The sequence below is a fragment of the Heterocephalus glaber genome, unplaced genomic scaffold (assembly GCF_053883595.1).
Source record: "Heterocephalus glaber isolate CG9 unplaced genomic scaffold, H.glaber_assembly_v1.0 deba00000768, whole genome shotgun sequence".
Classification (NCBI taxonomy): domain Eukaryota; kingdom Metazoa; phylum Chordata; class Mammalia; order Rodentia; family Bathyergidae; genus Heterocephalus; species Heterocephalus glaber.
Window position 1 is genome coordinate 13,826,136 of NW_028258162.1, and position 22,811 is coordinate 13,848,946.

The window sequence follows — 22,811 nt, forward strand, 5'->3', positions numbered from 1 at the left end:
GTATATATATATATCAACTGATCCTGTTACACACCTTGAATACATGCAAGTTTTGTTTTTAATTTCTCAGTAAAGCTGTAAAAAGTAAAAAATTAATACAAATGAAACAGAGAAGCTGTGTTATCATAATCAATATAGATGTTGATATAAGACTTCCAATTATGGAGAAAAATATATTACATTGCAACAACTGGAAAATGAGAAAATTCTCCCATTTCTGTAGCTTGAAATTCTAGTTTTACTAAGCTTTGTACTACTTATATTTTTATGCCTGCAACGGAGAGAAGTTGTGGTGTGAAATATGATCTGGGTCTGACTTTGGAACTTCTTGTCAAAGTGCAGCCTACCATAGCCCTCATGGAAATACATCAGTACTAGCTGGATTTCAAAATCTGAAGGGACAAATGGAAATGTGTGGGATGCTAAAAACAGCAAATGCATTTCTGAGCCAGTGGTATCACATTCTCCTTTTTTTGTGTGTACAGATGGTGAGCACATTTTAATAGCCACACATGCTCTCAGGTACTGAATTAAGAACTGCTGCAAGATTTGGCATTAGACTGGCTGTATCTTGCACAATTATGATATGTCATCAAGTGCAGAAATATGGCAAATTTTTGGCAACCATTTCTTGGGTGGAATGCTCCCAGCACTCACCAAGCAGTGCCAAGTGAAGTACCTAGGAAAGAACATAAAGTTGCAGCACATTATAGGGGTCCAGCTTTATGAAGTGAACCAATCACCAATTCTTATCTCCATGGAGACAAAGAACCTCAGAATATGAAGCCACTCCAGGAAGTGATAAATCATTATGCAGAACAGACCTTGGGGATCAAAGAAAGTGAGAGGCTAAGAAGGCTGCAAAGCAGAAAGCAAGAAGTGACAGGAGCCCAGACTTGTCACCCACTCCTGCCCCACAAACACTTCACAGGGCCTGGCAGGCTTTAAACCAGGGACTGAAAGATCCACACAAAGAAAGCGTCTCCTGTTAAACCCATTAGAGTTTGTGGAAGCACCCTGTGTCCACTCTCAAAGTACATTCGCACTCCACTCTTTTATTCAATATTAAGGAATAAAAGGAAACACATACATATGGGTTTCAACCATCCCAAAACACATACTGTCTTAAAAGATTTAGAAATTTGGGCCTAAAATAAGAGAATCATTCTATTCTCAATTTAAACAAATAGCATGTAAGATTTAATCTATGAGTATATTTACCATAAATTTCTCAATGAAGAAATGCTTAGATCAGTGTGTATCAGTGAAACATTGGACACACTCAAGTTAAATTACTTTCTTTATTTGCTTATCATTTTTACAATAAGCACACATGGGTATTTTATTCCAACTTCCAAAAAAATTTGGATTCTGCTCCTGATCCAGTATCATAAAATATTTTTCAATCTGCATTACCTTACTGTGTAAACTATTTCCAAAGCTATATTATCATGAAATTTTTTCTTACAGAAGAAAAAATTAAGTAAATGTATTCAAGGACTGTTAGAATTATTCTAACAGGTAGATGCAAATAAACTCAGCATGGCATTCAAACTAATATCCAGCACAACCACAATGTAAGTAAAATAAGAAATATTGAACAATAACATGAGTGCATTTGGTAATATATTCCTTTTTTTTCTTGCACAGGAGTATTTCACCCTGTGGCCTGGTTGTGGATGAGGCTATGCATAGCCAACGTATGTGTGAAGATCACAGGCAAGAGTGGAGAAACTGAAGGTTTGCAGTGCCATGCCTGTGTGTGTGCGTGTGTGTGTGTCAGTGTGTCTTTCTTCTTTATATGGAGACAATCGGGCACATTGGGTGAAATAAATTTTCTAGAAAGTGTTCCCTACAGAATTTGTTTATAAACAACATGGATTTATTTTCATTATGTGTAATCCCACAAATTGATATATATTAGCAAATCAAATTATGTAAAACACATAAACACATTTGTTTAAGCAGTATCTATTGCAAAAATTTGAAGTTAATTACATAGATAAAATCAACAAATATGAATCTATATTTAACTGAAAAGAGATAAAAGCTGTTTCTTTTCATAAAAGCCAAATAAATATTTGATGCCATTGATGAAATAAACTTTGATTTATCACCTGTTCATGATCAAAGTTCTCACTAAACTAGGAATATTAGGGAATGTTTACATTCTAATAAGGAGTACATTAAGAATTCTCCAGCTAACATTAGAGTTAATGTTGAAAGATTACAAATTTTTCTCAAGTTGAGGAGAAGGAAATAATTTCATTTTTCAATATTTCTATTCAGTGATATACTGTATTTCTAAACCACTGAATGAGACTATTAGCAGATGATGTGATGGTCCATATAAAATACCCAAGGCATCAAAAATAGCTACTGGGTCTAAGAGTTTTTATGGGGGATAAAGGATATAGTGTCAATACGCAAAATCAACTACATTTTTATATACTAGCTGCAAATAGTTGAAAATTATTAGAAAAGTCTCCTTACAATAAGCAAAAAAACATAAAATATTTATTTTTAAAAAAATTTTTAGTATGTTTGCAATAGATAGTAATTGCATTCCTCTTGGGGGATGGCCATATATACATATTGAGTGTTTAGAAATATTCCATGGCAAGTGATGCTCAAGAACTCAATACTGAAAGTTATAGAACGCTCAGGAGAGAAACTGAAGAAAGTCAAAGATGTATCATGTTTCTGAATAAAAGGGCTCAGTATTTTTAAGATAGTGACTTGTCCCAAATATATTTATAGATCCTATGTAATTAAAATGAATTTTGTATTTAAAATTTATATGGGAATGGAAAGAACTTAAATTCACCAAAGTACAATTTTGAAAGGCAAAACAAGGTTGGAAAATACACCATGAGTGATTTTAGGTCTTAAATAGTTAAGACTGTCTTCTATTGACAAAAAAGATAAAATTTCTTAAGTCAGTGTGACTGGATAAAATGTGTGGAGTAAATGATTGAATATCTCAACTTTGGCTTATTGACATTTGGGAATAGAAAATTCTTTAACTAGGGAAACGTCACGTGCATTTTAGAATGTTCCACAGCATCTCAGCCTCCAAACACTAGATGCTAATATCCCCAAGTTATGACCACCACTGTATAAGGTTGGGTTTTTTTACAAATATCAAGGCAATTCAATGGAAAGCACAAAATTATTTAAACAAGTAATGCTGGAAAATAAGATACAGACACCTTACACCATACATGCACAAATAACACAAATGGATCATAATCACTAATACAATTACCAAAACTAAATCTAAGGTCTAAAGATACCACTGTATACTTTTTAGAGTGGACAAAGAAACAAACCATCCCAGGGAATAGTGAGGAGCTGAAGGTGGGCCTCATGCTCTGGATGAAAGTGTATAATTGCTTTGTGAATGTTGGGAATTTTTTAACAAATTAAACTTGAACCAATGTCTAAATCCATTTCAGCTGATATAACAAGTACAATAGACTACGCAGCTTATAAACAACAAAAATTTATTTTTCATCCTGTGTAGGCTAGAAGTCTGAGATCAAAGGACAGAAGGTTTGCTGTCTGAGGAGGGATTGCTTCCCCGTTCAAAGATGGCCATCTTCACCGGTCCTCACATGTAGAAGGGTGGATATGATTCTGAGGTCTCAGCTCTCAGCACCCTGCACTTACTGGTGAGGATTATGTCCTCCTCATGACCTAATTGGGCCCTGAAGGCCCTAATGACGGTCTTGAGGGCTAGGATTTCAATACATGAATTTGGAGTGAGGGTGACATAAATATTCAATCCATTGCACCAAATTAGCAATTGTTCCACTAGTAGGTGTTTATCCAAGAAAGAAGAAAATGTATGGATATATGATGATTTATACATGAATATTCATTGTTGCTTTATTGATAATTATCAAAAAATCCAAAGATCCTACTAATAATATCTACTAAGAGGTGTACATAGAAACAAAACACAGTATATTTATTCTATTGAAAGTTACTTAGAATAAAAAGAGTACTTTCTGATACATGCAACAACGTGGATAGATTTCAAAATAATCATGCAGAATGAAGACATGAAAATATGACATTGTTTTACACTTCCATCATGCAGCGTTCTGGAAAATGTAAACTAACTCATACTGAGAGGAAGCAGGTCACTGCTTATGGGGATGAGTTTGGAGGAAGAACCGGCCCAGGGGTGTACAGGAACTTCAGGGAAAGATGACAACGTTTGGTATCTTGATTATGCTGATGGTTTCACAGTGTGTACAGTGTAAAAGTCTTTGTAAAATCTATGTAAACTTCTTCAGATTGTGTAATTTAATCATGGGTAGCTTGTTGGATATAAATTATACCTCCACACAATAGAAAAATAAAACTTAAATTGATTTACAATTAACTCACTGAAGCAAATTATGGTGTTGTGTATGGCTTTTCAAGTGTTTGTACAAAGCTCACATTATGAAACTCTCAAGAACAAGATTATTCCTGGGTGTACTGTAGTACTTTGGGGCTACTTTTGGCATTCTTTTCAATCATGAAATACTACTTAGGGCTCTAATTTAGTCAATTGCTCCTCAGAGAGGCAGTGTGGTTTAACAAAATTCCTATCACATATTGTACAATAAAAATATCTGGACTGAAAATTACCATTTGGGTTGCCACTCATGAGCTTTAAAAATGAATGTTAAACTAGAAATATAAGCAGAAACACACTTTAAGTAAAAAATTCCAGTGGAATAAGTGTCAAATGTAAAAGGCAATTAGGAATTGATTGATTGGCATTGTGCCTCATTTCCATATTGAGAACCTTCCTTAAGTCTGACAGTGATTTAAATGTGAAAGATATTAAGTAGTCAATTGGTATTATGATGAATAAAAGATTATTTTAAAAGTATAGTAAATTTGGTTATAAATTAAAACATGAAAACTGGAAATTCTTTATGCAAAAGAATTAGATAATTCTCAGGGCCTCTTCTTATACACAAAAATTTGGGAGGGAGGGGTTATAAAAACCACCCAGTCCATCTTATGGAAATCCTCTTTCCTCTTTTCTCTTTTTTTTTTTTTTTTGGTACCGGGAATCGAACTTGGGTCCTTGCGCTTGCACAGCAGGCGGTGAAACCACTGAGCTAAATCCCGGCCCATGGAAATCCTCTTTATGGTAAATGTCATTTTCATTGCACACACTGGAGACTACTTGATAAGAGTCTGAATTCTGTTGGGAAAATCGAATCATGCAAATGCCTAGGAAGTTCTGCCAGGACCCAGTTATTTATATACACACCTTTGTCAATCACACACTGGTATCGGGGTCTTGGCGCACCATCACCTTTGACTTTGCTGAGGCATCATAGCAAGAGCATCAGCCCTCATGTTAGGAATTACCAAGCTCACCCAGGAATTATCCCTCCATGTGCACACATAACCTCCGATAACACCAATAGCTTTTTAATACAAAGAAGTGAGACTTTCTTTGACATGGATAAACTCTGGTAGATCAGTTACCTACTGCAAAATGATGCTGCATCAACACGAGCCTGAACATCATGAGCTTTTACTCAGATCATCACTTGGCTGGGTTGCAAGTAGAAAGAACTCAGCTGGACTGTTGCCTTAGGCAGGCTCACTCCAGGCCCAGGAGGGAGGGTCCTATCTCTGGGCTGGGACCTGGGAGTATTTAACCCACACGCCTTTCATCCTCCCTTCCGCTGGCTTGGGCATGGCCTCTCCACTGTAGAGGTGCAAAAGCAGATGAGCATTAATTCACAAGCATTCTTCTACTGGCACAGCATTTGCTAGCACCATAGGCCAAAGCAATCATGGGACTAAGTCCTCAACCACACTGGGAGAATCCCACACAGTTTTGAAGCACAATAAATATGGGTCATTTTAGGACTGTTTTGTTCAGTTGATCTATTTATTTATCCTGACCACAGTCTTTTATTACTGTCATATTGTATTTTGAAATCATATGTCATGAGGTCTAGGATGTCTTTATTTCCAAGAATGCTTTGGCTTTTCTAGTTTGTCTTCTTTTAATTTATTTTTTTTCCACATAAATATCAAAATTGTCAGCTTTTACTGGATGCCAACTGGACTTTGGTCAAGGTGCCATTGAACTCAAAACTAAATGTGAGGAAATTAGGCAGCAAAATTTAGTCTATAATCAATATATATGGTCTATCTCTCTGGCTTCTGGGGGCTCCTGCTGTGGTGTCATTGTGTCCGCAAAAGTTCCCACACTGGAAGCTTGGTCTCCAACAGGGCGGTCGAGGAGCCTGAACTAAAGGAGGAGCCTGCCCTGAGGCCCTCTGAGTGGGCTCCTGTCTCACCACGCGGGTCGCTCGGGAGCGGCTGTTCTGAGGGTGAGCTCAGCCCCTTCCTGCTCTCCCGCGGCCCCTGCAGCGCCTTTTCCTCCCAGCTCGGGTTGTTGCTGTGTACGGGCCTCACCACACGCCTGCCCCTTGCTGCTGGACTTCTCAACCTCCAGCAACGTGAGAAATGCATTCTCTGCTGTGTAAATTACAGAGTTTGTGGCATTCGGTTATAGAAGCACAGTAGAAACTAACACAAGCACTCCTGGCTTCTTCCTAGCAATGATTGGAACATTTCAGTGAGCATATTGTTTGCATCTTTCATTAATCCAACTTTTATGTGCTTGATTTTTGCTGGACTTATGATTGAATGCATTGAGTTTTAGAACTGTACATAGCTTACTGTTGGCACAAAGAAATACAATTTACTTTTATACTGATTTTTTTCCTGTGCTTTTGCTAATATCACTTATTATTTCAGTAGCTTTCCAATAGGTTTCTTAAGATTTTTAACATACATAATTATATCATAAATAAGTGAAATTTGTACTTTTTTTGCTTTTATTTTTTCATACATTTTTTATTTCATTACTTGCTTCATTGTACTGGCTAAGATTTCTTGTGCAGTTTTGAACCTAAGTGTTAAAACTAAAAAAACCTCTGCCTTACCCCTGATCTTAGTTTAAAAGCATTTTGTTTTTATTATTAAATGTGTAATAGGATTGAGTATTTTTAGATGTTCTTTATTAGATTGCGAAAGACTCCTATTCTTAGTACATAGAAAACTTTTATCACTGATGAATGTTGAATTACATTCATCTCCTTTCTTCATTTATTGAGATTTTCATGTGATGTTTCTGTTCTATTCTGTGAATGTGAAGATTAATAGTGGTTGTTTTTAAAATATTAGACCAATTTTGTGTTCCAGAGGCAAACCCATTCAGAGTGTGCAATATCTTCTGAGTGTTTCTGCTTTGATTTTGCAACATTAGGAGCATTGCATCTGGAACTGTGTTGGACACAACTAAGTTGTCCTCAAGATCTCTGACTACTAGTATTCACCATTGTAAATATTTTGTGAATATTTCTCTCTCCTTGACTATGAGTATGACTTGTGATTTGCTTCTGAGCAATAGAGCACAGGGGTGAGAGATACACTTGACTACATATGTGATGGCGCTACAGAGGGAGCAAGGGCTGTAACTTCATCTTTCCAGGAAACTCTCTTCTGTGGAGATTCTGAACAAAGAGGCTTGGTGTGTGAGCCAGTACAGGGAGAGGAGCACAGGGTGGGGGGGTCACAACAGTCTCCGTCTGCAGCCAACGTGCATCACCCCCTCCAACACACTCATGAGCTGGGTGCTGCCACTGACTCCTAAGAATGGAAGTAGATTCTTCCTCAGTTGAGCCTCACATGAGACTGCAGCTCGCGCTGACACTGTGGTTATAACCTGGTGAGTCTTACAACAGATGGCTCCACCCCATGGCACCCTGGGAGTGCCGTGACTAAGATGCATGGTGGGCAGAGAGATTGTCTTTATTCCCAAGCTCATATGGACCAGTACTTGTTATCTCTTTCCTGAGAACAACAGAGAATACATTGTTTTTAATGGTTACAAAAATGTTCTTTATCTTTTTCAGTGCTTGTTTTACTTGAATGGACCCATGACCTAAATTGATTAGTATTTTTCCAACTCTCCTGCCACTGTTGCCTTTGGCATTTGTCAGTGCTTATTCCTTTTAAAATTGTAACAGCTGTGTTCATTGCCTCATAGTGGGTTCTGTTTTTGTTTTTGTTTTTGTTTTTATATATAGCTCTCCACCAGGCTTCCAGTGAGTAGTTTGGATCTTTTTACTGTCCTAACCTCCTCTTGCAGCCATTGCTTCATGCATAATCAACTGTGCTAAAGCTTTTTAATTTGATATGATCCCGTTGTTGATTCTTTGTAGTGTTTCCTGTGTGACAGAGGTTTTGTTCAGGAAGTCTTTGCCTACACTTATGTCTTCAAGAGTTTTACCTATTCTGTCTTCCAGCAGATTTTGTGTTTCTGTTTTACTATTTAGACATTTGATCCATTTCACTTTTAGTTTAGTGGCATGTGGAAAGCCTGTTTTCCCAGCCCCATTTGTTAAAGAAGGTATCTTTGCTCCAGCTACCTTTGTCAAAGATAAAGTAGCTAAGTGTACCTGGAGTTGTTCCTGCATCTTCTATTGGACACCATTGATGCACAAGTCTAGTTTTTTGTTTTGTTTTGTTTTTGCCAATATCATGCTGGGTGTTTGCTTGTTTGTTTGTTTTATCACTGTAGCTTTGTGGTACAAACTGAAATCAGGGATTGTGACACCTCCTGCCCTGCCTTTGTTGCCCAGAATTGCTTTTGCTATTCTAGGTCCCTTCTGGTTCCATATGAATTTTAGGATTGTTTTCTGCAGTTCTGTGGGGAATGCTATTGGTATTTTGATTGGAATTGCATTAAATCTCTATAACAGTTTGGAAGTATGGTCATATTCACTATCTTGGTTCTGCCTGTCCAGGATCAGGGGATGTCTTTTCATTTTCTGATAACCTGTTTGATTTCCTTTTCAGAGTGCTGTAGTTTTCATTGTAGAGGCCTTCAACTCCCATGGTTAGGTTAATTCCTAAATATTTCATTTTTCTTGATGCTATTATGAAAGGTGTTTTTCCCTAATTTCTCTCCTGTTATTGTTGTATAGGAATGCTATTGATTTTCAAGTGTTCACTTTACATTCCACTAGGCTACCAAATTTGGTTATTAAAGCTAAGATATTTTTGGTGGAGTTTTGCGGATCTTCTAGGTAGAGGACCACGTCATCAGCAAAACAATGATAATTTAACTTCTTCCCTTTCTATTCATATTCCTTTTATTTCTTTGTCTTGTCTATTTGCTGTGGCTAATGTTTCCAAAACTATATTGAACAAGAGCGGTGACAGTGGACATCCTTGTCTTGTTCCTGATTTTAGAGAGAAACTTTCAGCTTTTCTCCATTTAGTATGATGTTGGCTGTCAATTTGTCGTAGATGGCTTCTCTTAGCTTGAGATGAAGATCATCTATTCCAACCAACAGATTGGGGATATAATTTTTTGTCAGCCACTCCTCACACAGAGGAGTGATATCTAGAGTATACAAAAGACTCAAAACATCAGACCCCCCAAATTTAAAGACCCAGTCCAAAAATGGGCATCTGAAATAAATGGACACTTTCAGATGAAAAATTACAAATTGCCAATAAGTACATGAAAAAATTCTCCACATCACTGGCTATTTAAGAAATGCAAATTAGAACAGCACTGAGATTTCATCTTACACCAGATAGAATGGCTATCATCAAGAAATCAACCAATATCAAACTGCTGGTGGGAGCGTAAATTGTTTAAACCACTATGAGAATCACTATTGAGGTTTCTCAAAAAGCTAAAACTAGAGGTTCCATTTGACCCAGGCATTCCCTTTCTAGGTATATTCCCAAAAGAGTTAAAATCATTGTGCCGTAGTGATTCACGCATACCTATACTTAGAGCAGCACAATTTATAATAGCTATAATATATTTATAATATTTTTGAAACAGCCCATATACCCATCAAAAATGAATGAGTAAAGAAAATATGGTATCTATGTTCAATGGAGTACTACTCTGTCATAAAGCAGGATAAACATGAGACACTTTTATGTAAATGAATGCACCTTGAGACCACAATCTTTAGTGAAATAAATCAGACACATAAGCTTAAATATCACATTACTTTTTTGCATGTGAGAAACCTAAAGTACAAACAAGGAACAAAATGGAGGATAGATTTTTGAAAGTAGGAAGAACTTGTTCAAATGGGAAGGGGAGCAAGGGAGGGGAGGAGGAGAGAAGAAAAGGAAAACAGATTCAAAGGAAAAATGGAGAAAAAATGGAGATAGAGCTTTTGTAAATGGAAAGAAGAGGTGAAGGGAGGGCATGGGTAAAGGACCAAAGGAAAGAATGAGCATGTGCTATGTACAAACCTCCCATGACCAGCGTGATCAGTATATGTTGCAGACTGGTACTGAGGTTTTTTTTTTTGGTGCCGGGGATCGAACTCAGGTCCTTGCCCTTGCGCAGCAGGCGCCGAAACCACTGAGCTAAATCCCCAGCCTGAGACATGGGCTGATTTAAAAAGACTTAATCAACTCTGTCTAGAGCCTGTCACACAAAATAAGCACTCTATTATAACTGAAAATAAAAGTTTAAAAAGAACAGTAACCCAAAAGTAATCTAATTTTTTCACTTTTCAATGTACAGGAACGTCCCTCATAACTCTGGAGTAGGGTATGTGGTATTTATCTAATTTTTTCAAAAATTGCAGTCACAGCACAGAATATCTATGATTACTGAAAATTTAGTTCACCATTTCTCTCAAGAGAGTAGACTCCACAGACACAGGAACCTTTAGTTCTAGTCATGATTTTCCAAAACGTGTGGGTCAGTCCTATGGGCTCTATGCCAGACTTTGGTCAACTTGAACTGAAAAAGATACTGTAGCATGGAATTTAGGGTATTATTACTTTAACAAATATGAAGATAGTCACTGAATTCTTTGCAGTATTTTTGATTAGAAATAATTGTACATCTACCTTTTACTTCAAACATTTCACAAACCTGGTTTTCTTTTTTTCTTACTTTCTTTCTTTCTTTTTTTTTTTTTTTGGTACCAGGGGTCGAACTCAGGACCTTGTGTTTGTGCGGCAGGTATGGTGCCAGTGGTTTTCTAACCTCCATTCTCCTGCAACACTGGACAGAGGGGCTGAGGGAATTACTAATAATAGTCCCTGAGCTGCGAGTGCAAAAGTATTTAGGAAATGCAGCAACAGCAATAAGAGCTGTGGCAACAGAAATGATCAGTTATCTTCCTGAGGGCACAATGCCATTGCTAACTGATCTCAAGTCCTCATTGAGAAGGTGTTGAGCTTTGCATCATGAAATATGCCCTATCGAAAGTCACAGCATCAAACTTTTGCAATTTGTATTTTTACCTTATGTGAAGCATTTCATACTTCTCAACAATAACAGTTTTTTAAATTTGTTTCTCTGCCACGCCAAAAGGCAGTCCTACATGTAAAAAGTGGATTATTTAGATATTAAAGCCTTACCTTAAAACTATGGTCCAAAAATCATAGATTGAGCCTCAGAGTTTAGTTGTTTTCAGTTTTCACTAGTTTCAGCCCTTTACAAAGACTAATGATACTGATAAACTATTATCCTTGCTGTTGCAAAATGTTCAGGTCTCAGGAAATAAATCCTTCCCTTACCATTTATTGGTATTAACCTTATCCTTCATTCCTTCCTAATTACTTGCATAGGTTGCTTCTGTGTTAATTTAAGCGATGTAAGTCCTTTGTTCAATATAGCTGAGTCAATACTGAAAGAATTAATCTGTATCTAATCAGTGTCTACTAGAAACATGCCAGATAGAGTATTATTGTAAACTCAAGTGCAAAAGGTTTCCACAGGCTTACACCTTTTCCACACTGAAAGAAAATTTAGTGGTCCAGTTGCTGGGAGTATTTACCGAGAGTGAATGCTGTGCAGTGCCTCTAGTCAAGCTTGCTAAAAAGAGTCTCACAGATCACCTCAATGTGCTGCTTGCGGGGGCTCCATTCGGATAGTCTCCATTAGGTCACACTATGTCCTCCTACGCGTACATCCTAGAACAATCTGCTGGACATTAGGACGACTAAGTCTAGTGCTTATCCTGAGCACTTGCTCTTACCATTATAGATATGACTAATTCAGTAGTGTGTCCTCTTGGATAACTGGCAGATCTTCCATACACTATCTGCCTCAAAGTTAGGAGACAAATACATGGTCTCACAAAAATAGTGCTTGCCCAGCCTTGACTGTAGGTTGGAAATACTTTTGTGAGTTTTGTACTTCAATAGACAATCAAATTAGATTCTCATGGATGAAGGGCCCGTGTATCTATATTTTTAAACTACGTAAATTATCTTGGCCTGCAAATATGGTTGAAGAGCATTGAAATCAATGAAATTATCCATGATCAGGAATATCTTTTAGCTGTACACAGCACTTTTGTGCCTGCTATGTTTATCTCCATTTTTTTACCACTGGTTTTAATCTGTTCTCTTGTAACAGTTTACACCTTCTTCTAAGTTGTCTTGAACAATTTTCATAGTTAGATAAACAACACAGCATGATTGATTTGAACAGAGAAAATATACTCAAGATGAAATCTGGCTTTGGATCTTAAGCCAGTAGTACAGACTATAAAATTCACTATGGTACCTTATCTGCCCTCAAGTTAATTTGGAAGATAAAAGATTATACATTTATTTGAATTTCTTCATATCTAGTTATATTTATTAAATCTAAAACATGAATAATAAATGTTATGGGGTGCTTTCTAACAAAGACTATTTATGGAATGTAACAGAATAGAATTGATCGAGACAAAAATATCTTGCCCTTAACAATTGGTACAAATCAAGCATTAAGGCTCAAAAAAAAAATAATGATCTCAATCATTTATACTCCCTTGTTAAGATTTTAATACTGTAAAAGTCACAAAAGTATTCATGCTTCACTGCAAATAGTAATCATAAATTAATAATGCTTCAACCCAATAAAATATAAAATTTATGAAAGCATAATCTTAGACCCTAAACCTGAAAAAGCACTTGGCATAGTAGGTGTTCAATGAATATTTGTTAAATAGATGAATGCATAAGATCTATATATGAGCAAATAAAAACTCTATACTTTATCTAATACACAAATTTCTATGATTATATAAGTATCTTAATACTTAGACATGCATACACACAGAACAAAGAATAACTATTCAAATTGGAAAGAAATTAAATATGTTTAAAAGTGGAAAAGCAAGGTACTACTGTTAGGTGAAATAAACAGGACACATGTGTAAATACCGAAGTTTCTCTGGTGTGAGAAATTGAAAGTGTAAATAAGGACTAAATGTATAATAGGTAATGTGAAATAGGAAGAAAAGGGGCAAAGGGGAAGGGGAAGTGGGAGGGGTAGGGGGAAGGAAAGAAGGGAATGGAATCAATATGAGAAAATGAAAAAATGGAAACAAAGTCTTTGTAAATAGGGAGGAATGGAGGGGTTGAAGGGAGGGCTGGGCAAGGGTGAAAAATAAGAACCAAGAGAGACTATGTAAAGGTGCAAATTTCCAATGATGAATGTCATTATATTGTATACCTAAAATGTACCAATGATTAGAATGAATAATCGATAATGTAAAATAGGAAGAAAAGGTCCAAAGAGGTAGGGGTAGTGGGAGGGGCAGGGGGAAGGAAAGAAGGGAAAGGAAAAAATGCTGAGAAATGGAAAAATGGAAATAGTCTTTGTAAATAGGGAAGGGTGGAGGGGGTGAACGGAAGGCTAGGAATGGGGAAAAAATAAGAACCAAGATGCATCATGTAAAGGTACAATTCCCAACGAGAAATGTAATTGTGTTGTATACCTACAATGTACCAGTAAAAGAATTTAAGTAATAAAAAAATGAAATTAAAAGTGAAAAAGCAATATGGAGAAAAGATATTTTCTTTATATAGATATCAAAGTTAGCATTTATTCTGCTTTTAGAAAAATAAGAACAATATCCTATAAGACAAAGTATGAATTATGCTGTATAATGTATAGCTTTACCATAAAAAGTATACCAGTCAAGGTAAAATAGTTGAAAAATTTTACCATATCTTAATGCTATTTTTTAAACAATATTTGTGCAAGAAGGGTAGAGAAATCTTGAGATTCTATTTCAAGCTAAAAGCCTATTTTACATTCAACTGTCGCTTCATGAAGTGGCCTTGCATCAGTAGAGCAGCAAACATTTGGAGATGTTACATTTCACTCCCAGAGGACCTCCACACCATACGTTTCACTAAGAATGATTTAGGCCAGCTTCACTTCAAACAAAATTCTGCCCTGCTTAACTGCTCAGTGAATTTTAAAGAACAATAGTTCAAAACAGAAAAAGAAATGAAAAAAACAAAAGAAAACAGAAATAAAACAGCCTGAGCTTTTATTTTTTAAACAGCCTGAGGCTTTTTAGTTTTTAACTGAAGGGCTCCTTTTATGTAGAACTCTGATGCTTAACCTGTTACCCTTGTTTTGTGTTTGGTGGTGATGCCCAGACATGACCTAAGACCAGAAATAGCTTTCTTGGGTTCATTATTCAACCAAACCACATTTTGCCCATCATCTGAAATTCATGCATCTCTTTAGAAAATTTGAAATTCATAAGCCTGCAGTAAGCAGTGAGACACACTGTTGGGATAAAGTGTTAACTATGCTTTCGGACCTAATTAGAGACCTGAACAAAATGCCTTTTCCTCCCAGTCAGTGTCAGTGGGTCTTGTGCTGATCTGTGATTTGTGTTGAAGGGAAATGTTTTCTGAGGGGTGGTCTAACAGTACTTTCAGAGACCACCTCTTGTTCAGGGAACCGATCCTCATTTTACAACCCTGTCCTCAGAGAACAGTCACCGTTTTACACGGTGAACCAACGGCCCCAAACTACATGGCTCTGTTGATGTGGTGATGTAGACCCACAATATCCCAGGGGAGGGCTCAGGGCACAAACCAGTGAGACAGCATCAGAGCTGAGTTGTGCTTCATGGCTCTGCGACTGCCTATAGGAAGAAAGTAGGGCACAGACATGGCTCATTGGCCAAGCTCAGCATGATTACTTACGGATTCCCAGCAACATAGAGTTCTTCAGCTGCCCATGCACTGATTTCCCAGGTGGGGTGATGAAGAACATCTCTGAGTTTATCTCCTCAACTGAAGCAAACCAAAACAATGTTTAGTCAGGTCACTAAGGAGCAAATCCAGCCAGATGTGGGAAAGAATGACACTATCATTAGAACTGACATTTCCACCAATGTTTTCTTTCCATTACAAACTTAGGGCACCACTACATATTCAACTGATACATAAAAGGCAAGGATTTGGGAGATGGCAGGAAACAGACTGGATTGCTTCCCTAACACATAATGTGTTTATTTTTTTACCAGGAATACAGAAATCCAGATATAGGCAACGGATTATGTAAGGTCCTAATTTAGTTTGTGGGATCTGGACTAAAACTCTGACAGTTAAATAAGTAGCTCATGGCTCTCCCACCATTAGAAGGGGCTACAGTGCTGGAAGACTCACTAGCTCCAGGATGGCAGTCTGACCCTTTAAAGGAACTTCAGTTGTTCTTTTGTATAATATCTTTAGAAAAGCTATTGACAGAGTTAGAAGAAATTCTAAACTCACCTCCTAAGATGCATTATATTTCAACAACTTTATAAATGTGGCATTAGCACCAAAAGAGAAACAAGGATATACAGCTATTGAAAGACATCTCACATAGTTCTCACAAGCATACAAACTTACCCAAAGAGGATTACAAAAAGATCTTTCCAGGAAATAGAATTTGTCTGATTTTTGTCAATTGAAAGATTACAACTGTGGAACATAGAACTCAAAATGCCAAAATGTACTATTCACTGAAGGGATGATTGGAATATAGATTACAATTTTGGAACATTTATCAATCCTAGTCCATTAGTGATATCACAGGTTGCTCAGAGTCAGAGGAAAGGTGGTCAGTAGCACATACAGAAGCATTTCTCAACCAAAGAGCCTGATTAGAAAGTACTGTAGTGTAGCTGGAAACATGCTGTGAAAATGGGGTCATCTGCATATCACTTTTAAAAATTAAGGACTAATTAGTGTATCTCAATCATGTTAAAGCATTTGTAGCATCAAAGGAGCAATGGGCATAATACCCTATTATACAACTAGGAAGCAACTGCGTTTGAAATCCATCGTAAGCAAAGTAGGACAACCCGAGGACATCTCCATAGCATCGTGATCAAAGCCCGCCCAGTAAGAGCAGCCCATCTCCTCGGTGGTTCTGTCCAGCGGAAGGCGGAGTGTGGGGTGGACAGGCTGCTGGGGAGACTATAGATGCTTACTAGAGGAAGGACATGTGAAGTTAACTGCAAAGTAAAATAGCTGATATTCAGTTAAAAATTTTAAATAAAACCATGAGACTTGGGGCTAATTTAATAAACATACAAGAAGGAATACCATCTTGTTTGAAGCACACAGGTTTGCTTCCATTGTGTCCCTCATAGCCCAGAAGTAAGTCTATCACTAGGTGCCCCATGGAGCTGAACTCGGGCTTAACACAGGAAAAGGAGCCTCATCTCTCAGCTTTTTGAACTTCTAAGTAACTCCTCTTGTCAGAAAGAGCAACGGCCTAATGACAGAAAGGAAATTCTTTTTTTTTTTTTTTCAGAAAGGAACTCCTTAACCAGCACCAGTCCAGAGTCCTAGATTCCTCAAGGCCACTCGGACGTCAAAGCTAGAGCAGCGACACACAAGGCTCTCCAAGAGCGGCCACTCGTCACCCACCCAGGTCGCCGCTCTTTTTGTTTGACCCAGGGAGCCACAATGTCTTCCTTAGTACTAATTTGTGTGCCTCCCACTTCAATGAAGGACATGCTAGTAATTGTTTCCTTTGACAGCATCGCTAGCAAGGTAACTTTGTCTCCAATCATAGTGTGTGTTAAGAGTTATGAGAGGTAAAAATGGTGGCTGTCGAAGCTTCACACTTAAGGAATTCCTCCAAAATATTCTGATCGGTAGATCAGATTTGTGTCACAGCAATCTAGTTTGAACTAGCCATCTGAATGTTTCTAATACATGTATAGCCATTTTTAATTGCATAATTAGGGAATAATATAATATAATTAATTAGGGAAATATACTTTCTCCACCATGTGGGCAATTTTCCTAAGAGTATATTTTGATAGAAGATGTGAGTATGTCTCAGGGCTGTGCAAAATACAGGTTAGGACACTGGTTTTTACATTTACTTTGTTTCCCTTTGTTTCGCTTTTTGGCTTTTACTTTTCCATTTTTGGTAATGATTTTCTGAAAATAGAAAGGTAATTTTTAAGTTCATTTTCTTTAGAATAGAAAACTAAGGAGTAGTACTGGTTATATATAAATTTTGAAATCAAGGTACTTAATTTTGAATCAAAGGGTCACCAAAAAACTGACTTCAGAACTTCTAACAAATTACATAACTTTTCCATACTTTCATTTTCCCACTTGAAAACAAATGCTATATCAGCATCTACTTCACAGAATCATAGAGAAAATGAAATGAGACACTCTGTAGGTAATGTATGGCATCATGGAAAAAGATAGGGATTTTCTATTCTTGAAAAGGGTATGGAGTCCCCACGTCTTGGGGCAAGCCTGTCCCATGCCACAAGTAAATGTGTCTGCCTGGCCATCAGGTCTGAAAGGAGAAAACCTGGGCCTCCTAAGAGAGAAGGACCATTTCCAGAAAGAACTGCAGGCACCAGGAAAGTATTCATGACACTGGATCCCAAAGACACTGGTTACCGAGTTGGATGAGAGAGTTTAGCGACAGAATTGCATAACTGGGAAGGATTAAACCCTCACGCAGTCACACTTTTCTAGGAAAATGAGGAAGTGGTGACAAGATAGAATTGCTCAGATAAGACTGGAAAATGAGGGCTGGAGATTTAGCTCAGTGGTTCTGGCACCTGCCTCACAAGCGCAAGGTCCCAAGTTCAATCCCCAGTACCGAAATAAAAGACTGGAAAATGACCTGTCCACTCTATGTGAACAGAAATGCTAGAAAAGTCTAGGCAGAAAAGAAAAAAAAAGAATACTCACAAGTTGATATGTTAGAGAGAGTTTGAAAATCCCCTGGGCAACCATGTTCTAGATACTCCACGTTGCTACTGATAAAAGATGTGGTAGTGAGAAAGCAACAATGGAACATTGAAATTTGTGTTGATTCTCTTCTTTGGGCCGTGTGTGTGTGTGTGTGTGTGTGTGTGTGTGTGTGTGTGTGTTACAAGAGACTGAACCCGGGAACTATCCCAGGTATACTCCAGTCCTTTCCTTTCTTTCTTTCTTTCTTTCTTTCTTTCTTTCTTTCTTTCTTTTTCTTTCTTTCCTTCTTTCTTTCTTTTTTAGACTTTTTTTGTGGGCTGGGGATTGAACTCAGGACCTTGCACTTGCGAGGCAGGTGGCAGAACCACTGAGCTAAATCCCCAGCCCCTGACATTTATTTTTCAAATAGGTTTCACTATTTGTTCAGACTGGGCTCACACTTGCAATTCTTGTGCCTCTGCCTTTCAAAGACGTGAGCACATCATTTTATTTTTAGTTCCCTGGTAGAATTCAGATGAGAGGCCAGTTACAGGTAAATAATGGTAATAATAATCAGATACAAGCTAAATTCAGTTATTGAAATAAAATGGAAAATATGAGACATAGTTGGAGAGCCTATTGGTGGAAATGTATGAAGATAGTTAATATTCACTTATATATTCAAATATAATCAAGAAAATTTCACATTTTAAAGGAAATCGGATGATCAGATAGCTGATCAAATAAGGAATTCATTGTCTGAAGGAAAGACCAAGTCTCCATAAGTAAAGACCCTGCCATACCACCATATGTATATGTGTGTATCCCCCTCTGGTTTTCATTTTTTAAAAAAACACTGGATTTTATATGGGTAACCATAAAATGAGGGCTAGCTGGACATACTGGGAACCACTGGGCAGAGTCCTCATTGCCTAAATAACTATGGAATTAGACTTGAAGAACTATCACAAAACGCTCTCTGGTAGGGGTACATGGGCTGTCCTGGCCATAATGGGTGTAACGATTTCATGTGTCACTGCAGTAGGACTTTCCTGTGTTCAGGTATATCCTCCAACCAACAGATGCCACAGCTTAACAGTGAATCTTCTGATTCTTGGGTGAAATAGGTTTCAGTTCATCTATTTTTTTTCTGTCTTCAAGCTGTTTTATTGTTCAGGGTAGAAGTCTTGTTAAAATTATCCAAGTATATAGTAAGTGTTTAAGGCATTTTTTAAAAACGTTATATTTATGTTTCTTCTTCTAACTCTTTATTCTTAGAGTAGTGAAACACAATTACTGCTTTTTCTTCACTATGCATCGCACCACCATTCACATAGTGCTGAGAGGCTTTTTGTAGGTTTCTAAAGATTGACATGTGAAAAATGCAGATGATATTAACCTGAGAATGAAGAAAAGTTTGTCTCTCCCTTCAATTGCTGTGATGTTTTCTCTTTTCTGGCCTCACTGCCTCAACTGTCATCAGCCCAGTGCTGACCAGGGATGGTGCAACCCCATATCTTGCCTGCTTCCAACCTTAAGTAAAGCATTAGATGAATGTTTTTAGAAAGTACCTTTTATCAGTTCAAAATATTCTCTTCTATCCCAAGTGTGCTGATAGTGCTTGTCGTGAATATTTGTCACGTCTTGCCAGACAAATTTACTGCACCTAGTAACATAACCCCATGGATCTCCCCTCTTAGCCTGTCTGGATGGTGTCACACTGATTTGTGAGTGTCATTCATTTTTAAAATACAAACTACCTGCTTGTGATGTATTTTATTTTTAAATATGCTGAATGGTGTGTGCCTCTGTCTTAAGATTCTTGCTACTTACCTGCTTAAGCCCATTTACCTCAGTTCTGACCCATGTAAAATGCATTCAGTGGACTTTTATAATATTTCTGTAACAATTTTTATTTTACAATTTGTTCATATACAAATTTCTCTGTATTTTTTAGGTTTCAAAGTAATTTATTTGGATAATATAATCTACTACATTTGGAGAATATAATCTATTGCTATTGCCTACAGAAAGAGTAATTTTATATAATTTAATTTACTGCATTTATTTTAGGATTTAATTTTAGGAAATATCTTTGTTCCTTGACAACAGGAAGATAAATAATCTTATGAACTTTAAAAATTTGAACAAATGTTAAGCTGTAGTGGAGTAGATGTTAACTTCATAATCTTGCATGTGTTACTTTAGAAGAGTCAGTTTCTCTGCCTATAAAATATAGGTGGGAAGAACCTCTGATTTGTGAGATAGTTTTAGTAAGTGAAGTACTTGGCACAACACCTTATACATTGTAAATGTTCAGTAAATGTTGACTCTTATTAACATTGTTATTACAAAGTGATTTTTCCTTTAAAATATCCTAGATATGATAGTTAAAAATGGGTTGTACATTCATGTTTCAAATGCATTTCAAGGACAAGATTTTTTCAAATAGAAAAATCTCAAATTTTAATCTCAGTTTAAGCAAACAATCCCTACTAACTATTTTCTGATCTCTTGTATATATAACATGCCCCTGAATTAATGCTCTGAATATGAGCAAGGATTAATATAAAACAAATCTATAATGAATGCAATATATACTGTAACAATACTCAAATACATCACACTAAATGGTCAAAAACTGAAAACTTTCATGCTAAAATCAGGAACAAGACAAGGATGCCCACTATCACCACTCCTGTTCAATATAGTTCTGGAAGCATTAGCCACGGCAATTAAAAAAAGAGAAAGAAGAGTCACGCGGAATACGCCGAATCAGCCTGCTGCACACAGGAAGGTCTGCATGCCCTACCGAGGTCCTGAGTCACACAGAACACGTCGACTCAGCCCGCTGCAGACAGGCAGGTCTGCCCACCCCCTACCGAGGTCCCCAGTCGGGCAGAATATGCCGAATCAGCCCACTGCACATAGGAAGGTCTGTGCACGCCCTAACCAGGTCCTGAATCACCCGGAAGACACCGAATCACCCCGCTGCAGACAGGCAGCCACCTGGTTCCACACTACAAAGATGCAGAGGACACCAGACCACCAGACCAAGGTACTGAGTCCCTCTGTTCCCAGCCCAGAGGTAGGGGCTTCTGAGCCGTCGTCCCACTGCTCCTGGTCCAGAGGAAGGAGCTTCCAGGCCACCATCCCTCCCGCTGCTCCCAGCCCACAGGAAAAGGCTTTTGGGTCACCATCCCTACCGCTGCTCCCAGCCCCTGTCCCACCTCTCCCAGCTCAGGGGAGGTAATCCGTGCAGGCACTAACAGCCTCCCCCCCAGTCGAAATGAGAAAACATGTAAATAAGTCTCAAAACCAAACTTCCAGATCACCTACAGCAACCACAAAGGGAAATGAGATGGACCATTCTGATACTCAACCACCTGGACCCACTGAACTGGCAACAAAAGGGGATCTGGAAAAATGAAATCAGAAATAATTTCTCAGATAACAGGCGAAATTGTGCCCCTAGTGCAAGACATGATTAATAAATCTAGAGAGGAGCTGAGGAACATGATGGAATCCCAACATAAGAAACAAATGGAATCCATAAAAGAGATGCAAATAGATTTCCAGGACATGAAAAACTCCATTGAAAGCGTACACAGCAGAATGAGCCAGTGTGAGGACAGAATTTCAGATATAGAAGATAAGATTGCAATTAGTGACTAGGAAAAGAAAAATTGCTTCAAAATTATAAGGGAACATGAGAAATCAATCCAGCAGCTGCTAGATGATGCAAAGAAGAATAACGTAAGACTGATTGGGCTCAATGAAGAAACAGGAGAGAGTGGAGATGACATAAAAAATCTCTTCACAGAAATAATGGCAGAAAACTTCCCAAGCAGGGGAAAAGAGCTTGACATACAGATAAGTGAGGCACATAGGACTCCAAATAGCCTTGATCAAAAAAAATCTGCACATAGGCATATAATTGTTCAGATTCCAGAAACACAACAGAAGAACAAAGTTCTCCAAGCAGTCAGAGAAAAGAAACAAATTACATACAAAGGAAAGCCCATCAGAATCACAGCAGACTTCTCAACACAAACCATCAAGGCAAGAAGAGCTTGGAGTGACATATTCCAAGCCCAAAAAGAAAACAGCCTCCAACCCAGATTGATGAACCCCGCAAAACTATCTTTCAAAATGGATGGAGAAATAAGATACTTTCATGACAAAGAGCACCTTAGAAACTTCATGAATACCAAACCAGCACTCCAAAGAATTTTACACAATATCCTAGGAACAGACATTGAGGATCACAACCCCAGGAAGCAAAGCAGAATGAACCCATCTGGCATGACAAGAAATTATATGTGAAGAGGGAGAACCCAACAAAAAGAAAAAGTCATGGCAAAGACAAATCAATACGTTTCAGTTATAACCATCAACGTTAATGGTCTCAATTCACCAATCAAAAGAAATAGACTGGCAGAATGGGTCAAGAAGCAAAATCCAACAATTTGCTGCATACAAGAAACACACTTAATTCAAAAGGAAGCTCATAGACTGAAAGTTAAAGGGTGGAAAACAATACTCCATGCAACAGGAACCCGAAAAAAAGCAGAAGTAGCTATCCTCTTTGCAGATCAAGTAGATTTCAAACCAACACTGATTAAGAGAGATGAAGAAGGACACTAGATCCTTGTAAAGGGAAGAATCCAAGAGGAAGAGATGACAATCATAAATATCTAGGCACCAAACACTAGTGCACCCAACTGTATAAAACAAATACTAACAGACTTGAAAAGCCATATATGCACTAATACAAT

At 37.6% G+C, this 22,811-nt stretch overlaps 1 pseudogene; it reads left to right on the top strand.

Moving 5' to 3' along the window:
• The first annotated feature begins 311 nt into the window (after positions 1-311).
• On the top strand, positions 312-992 carry LOC110344882 (eukaryotic translation initiation factor 2A pseudogene; annotated as a pseudogene).
• The last annotated feature ends 21,819 nt before the right edge of the window (positions 993-22,811 follow it).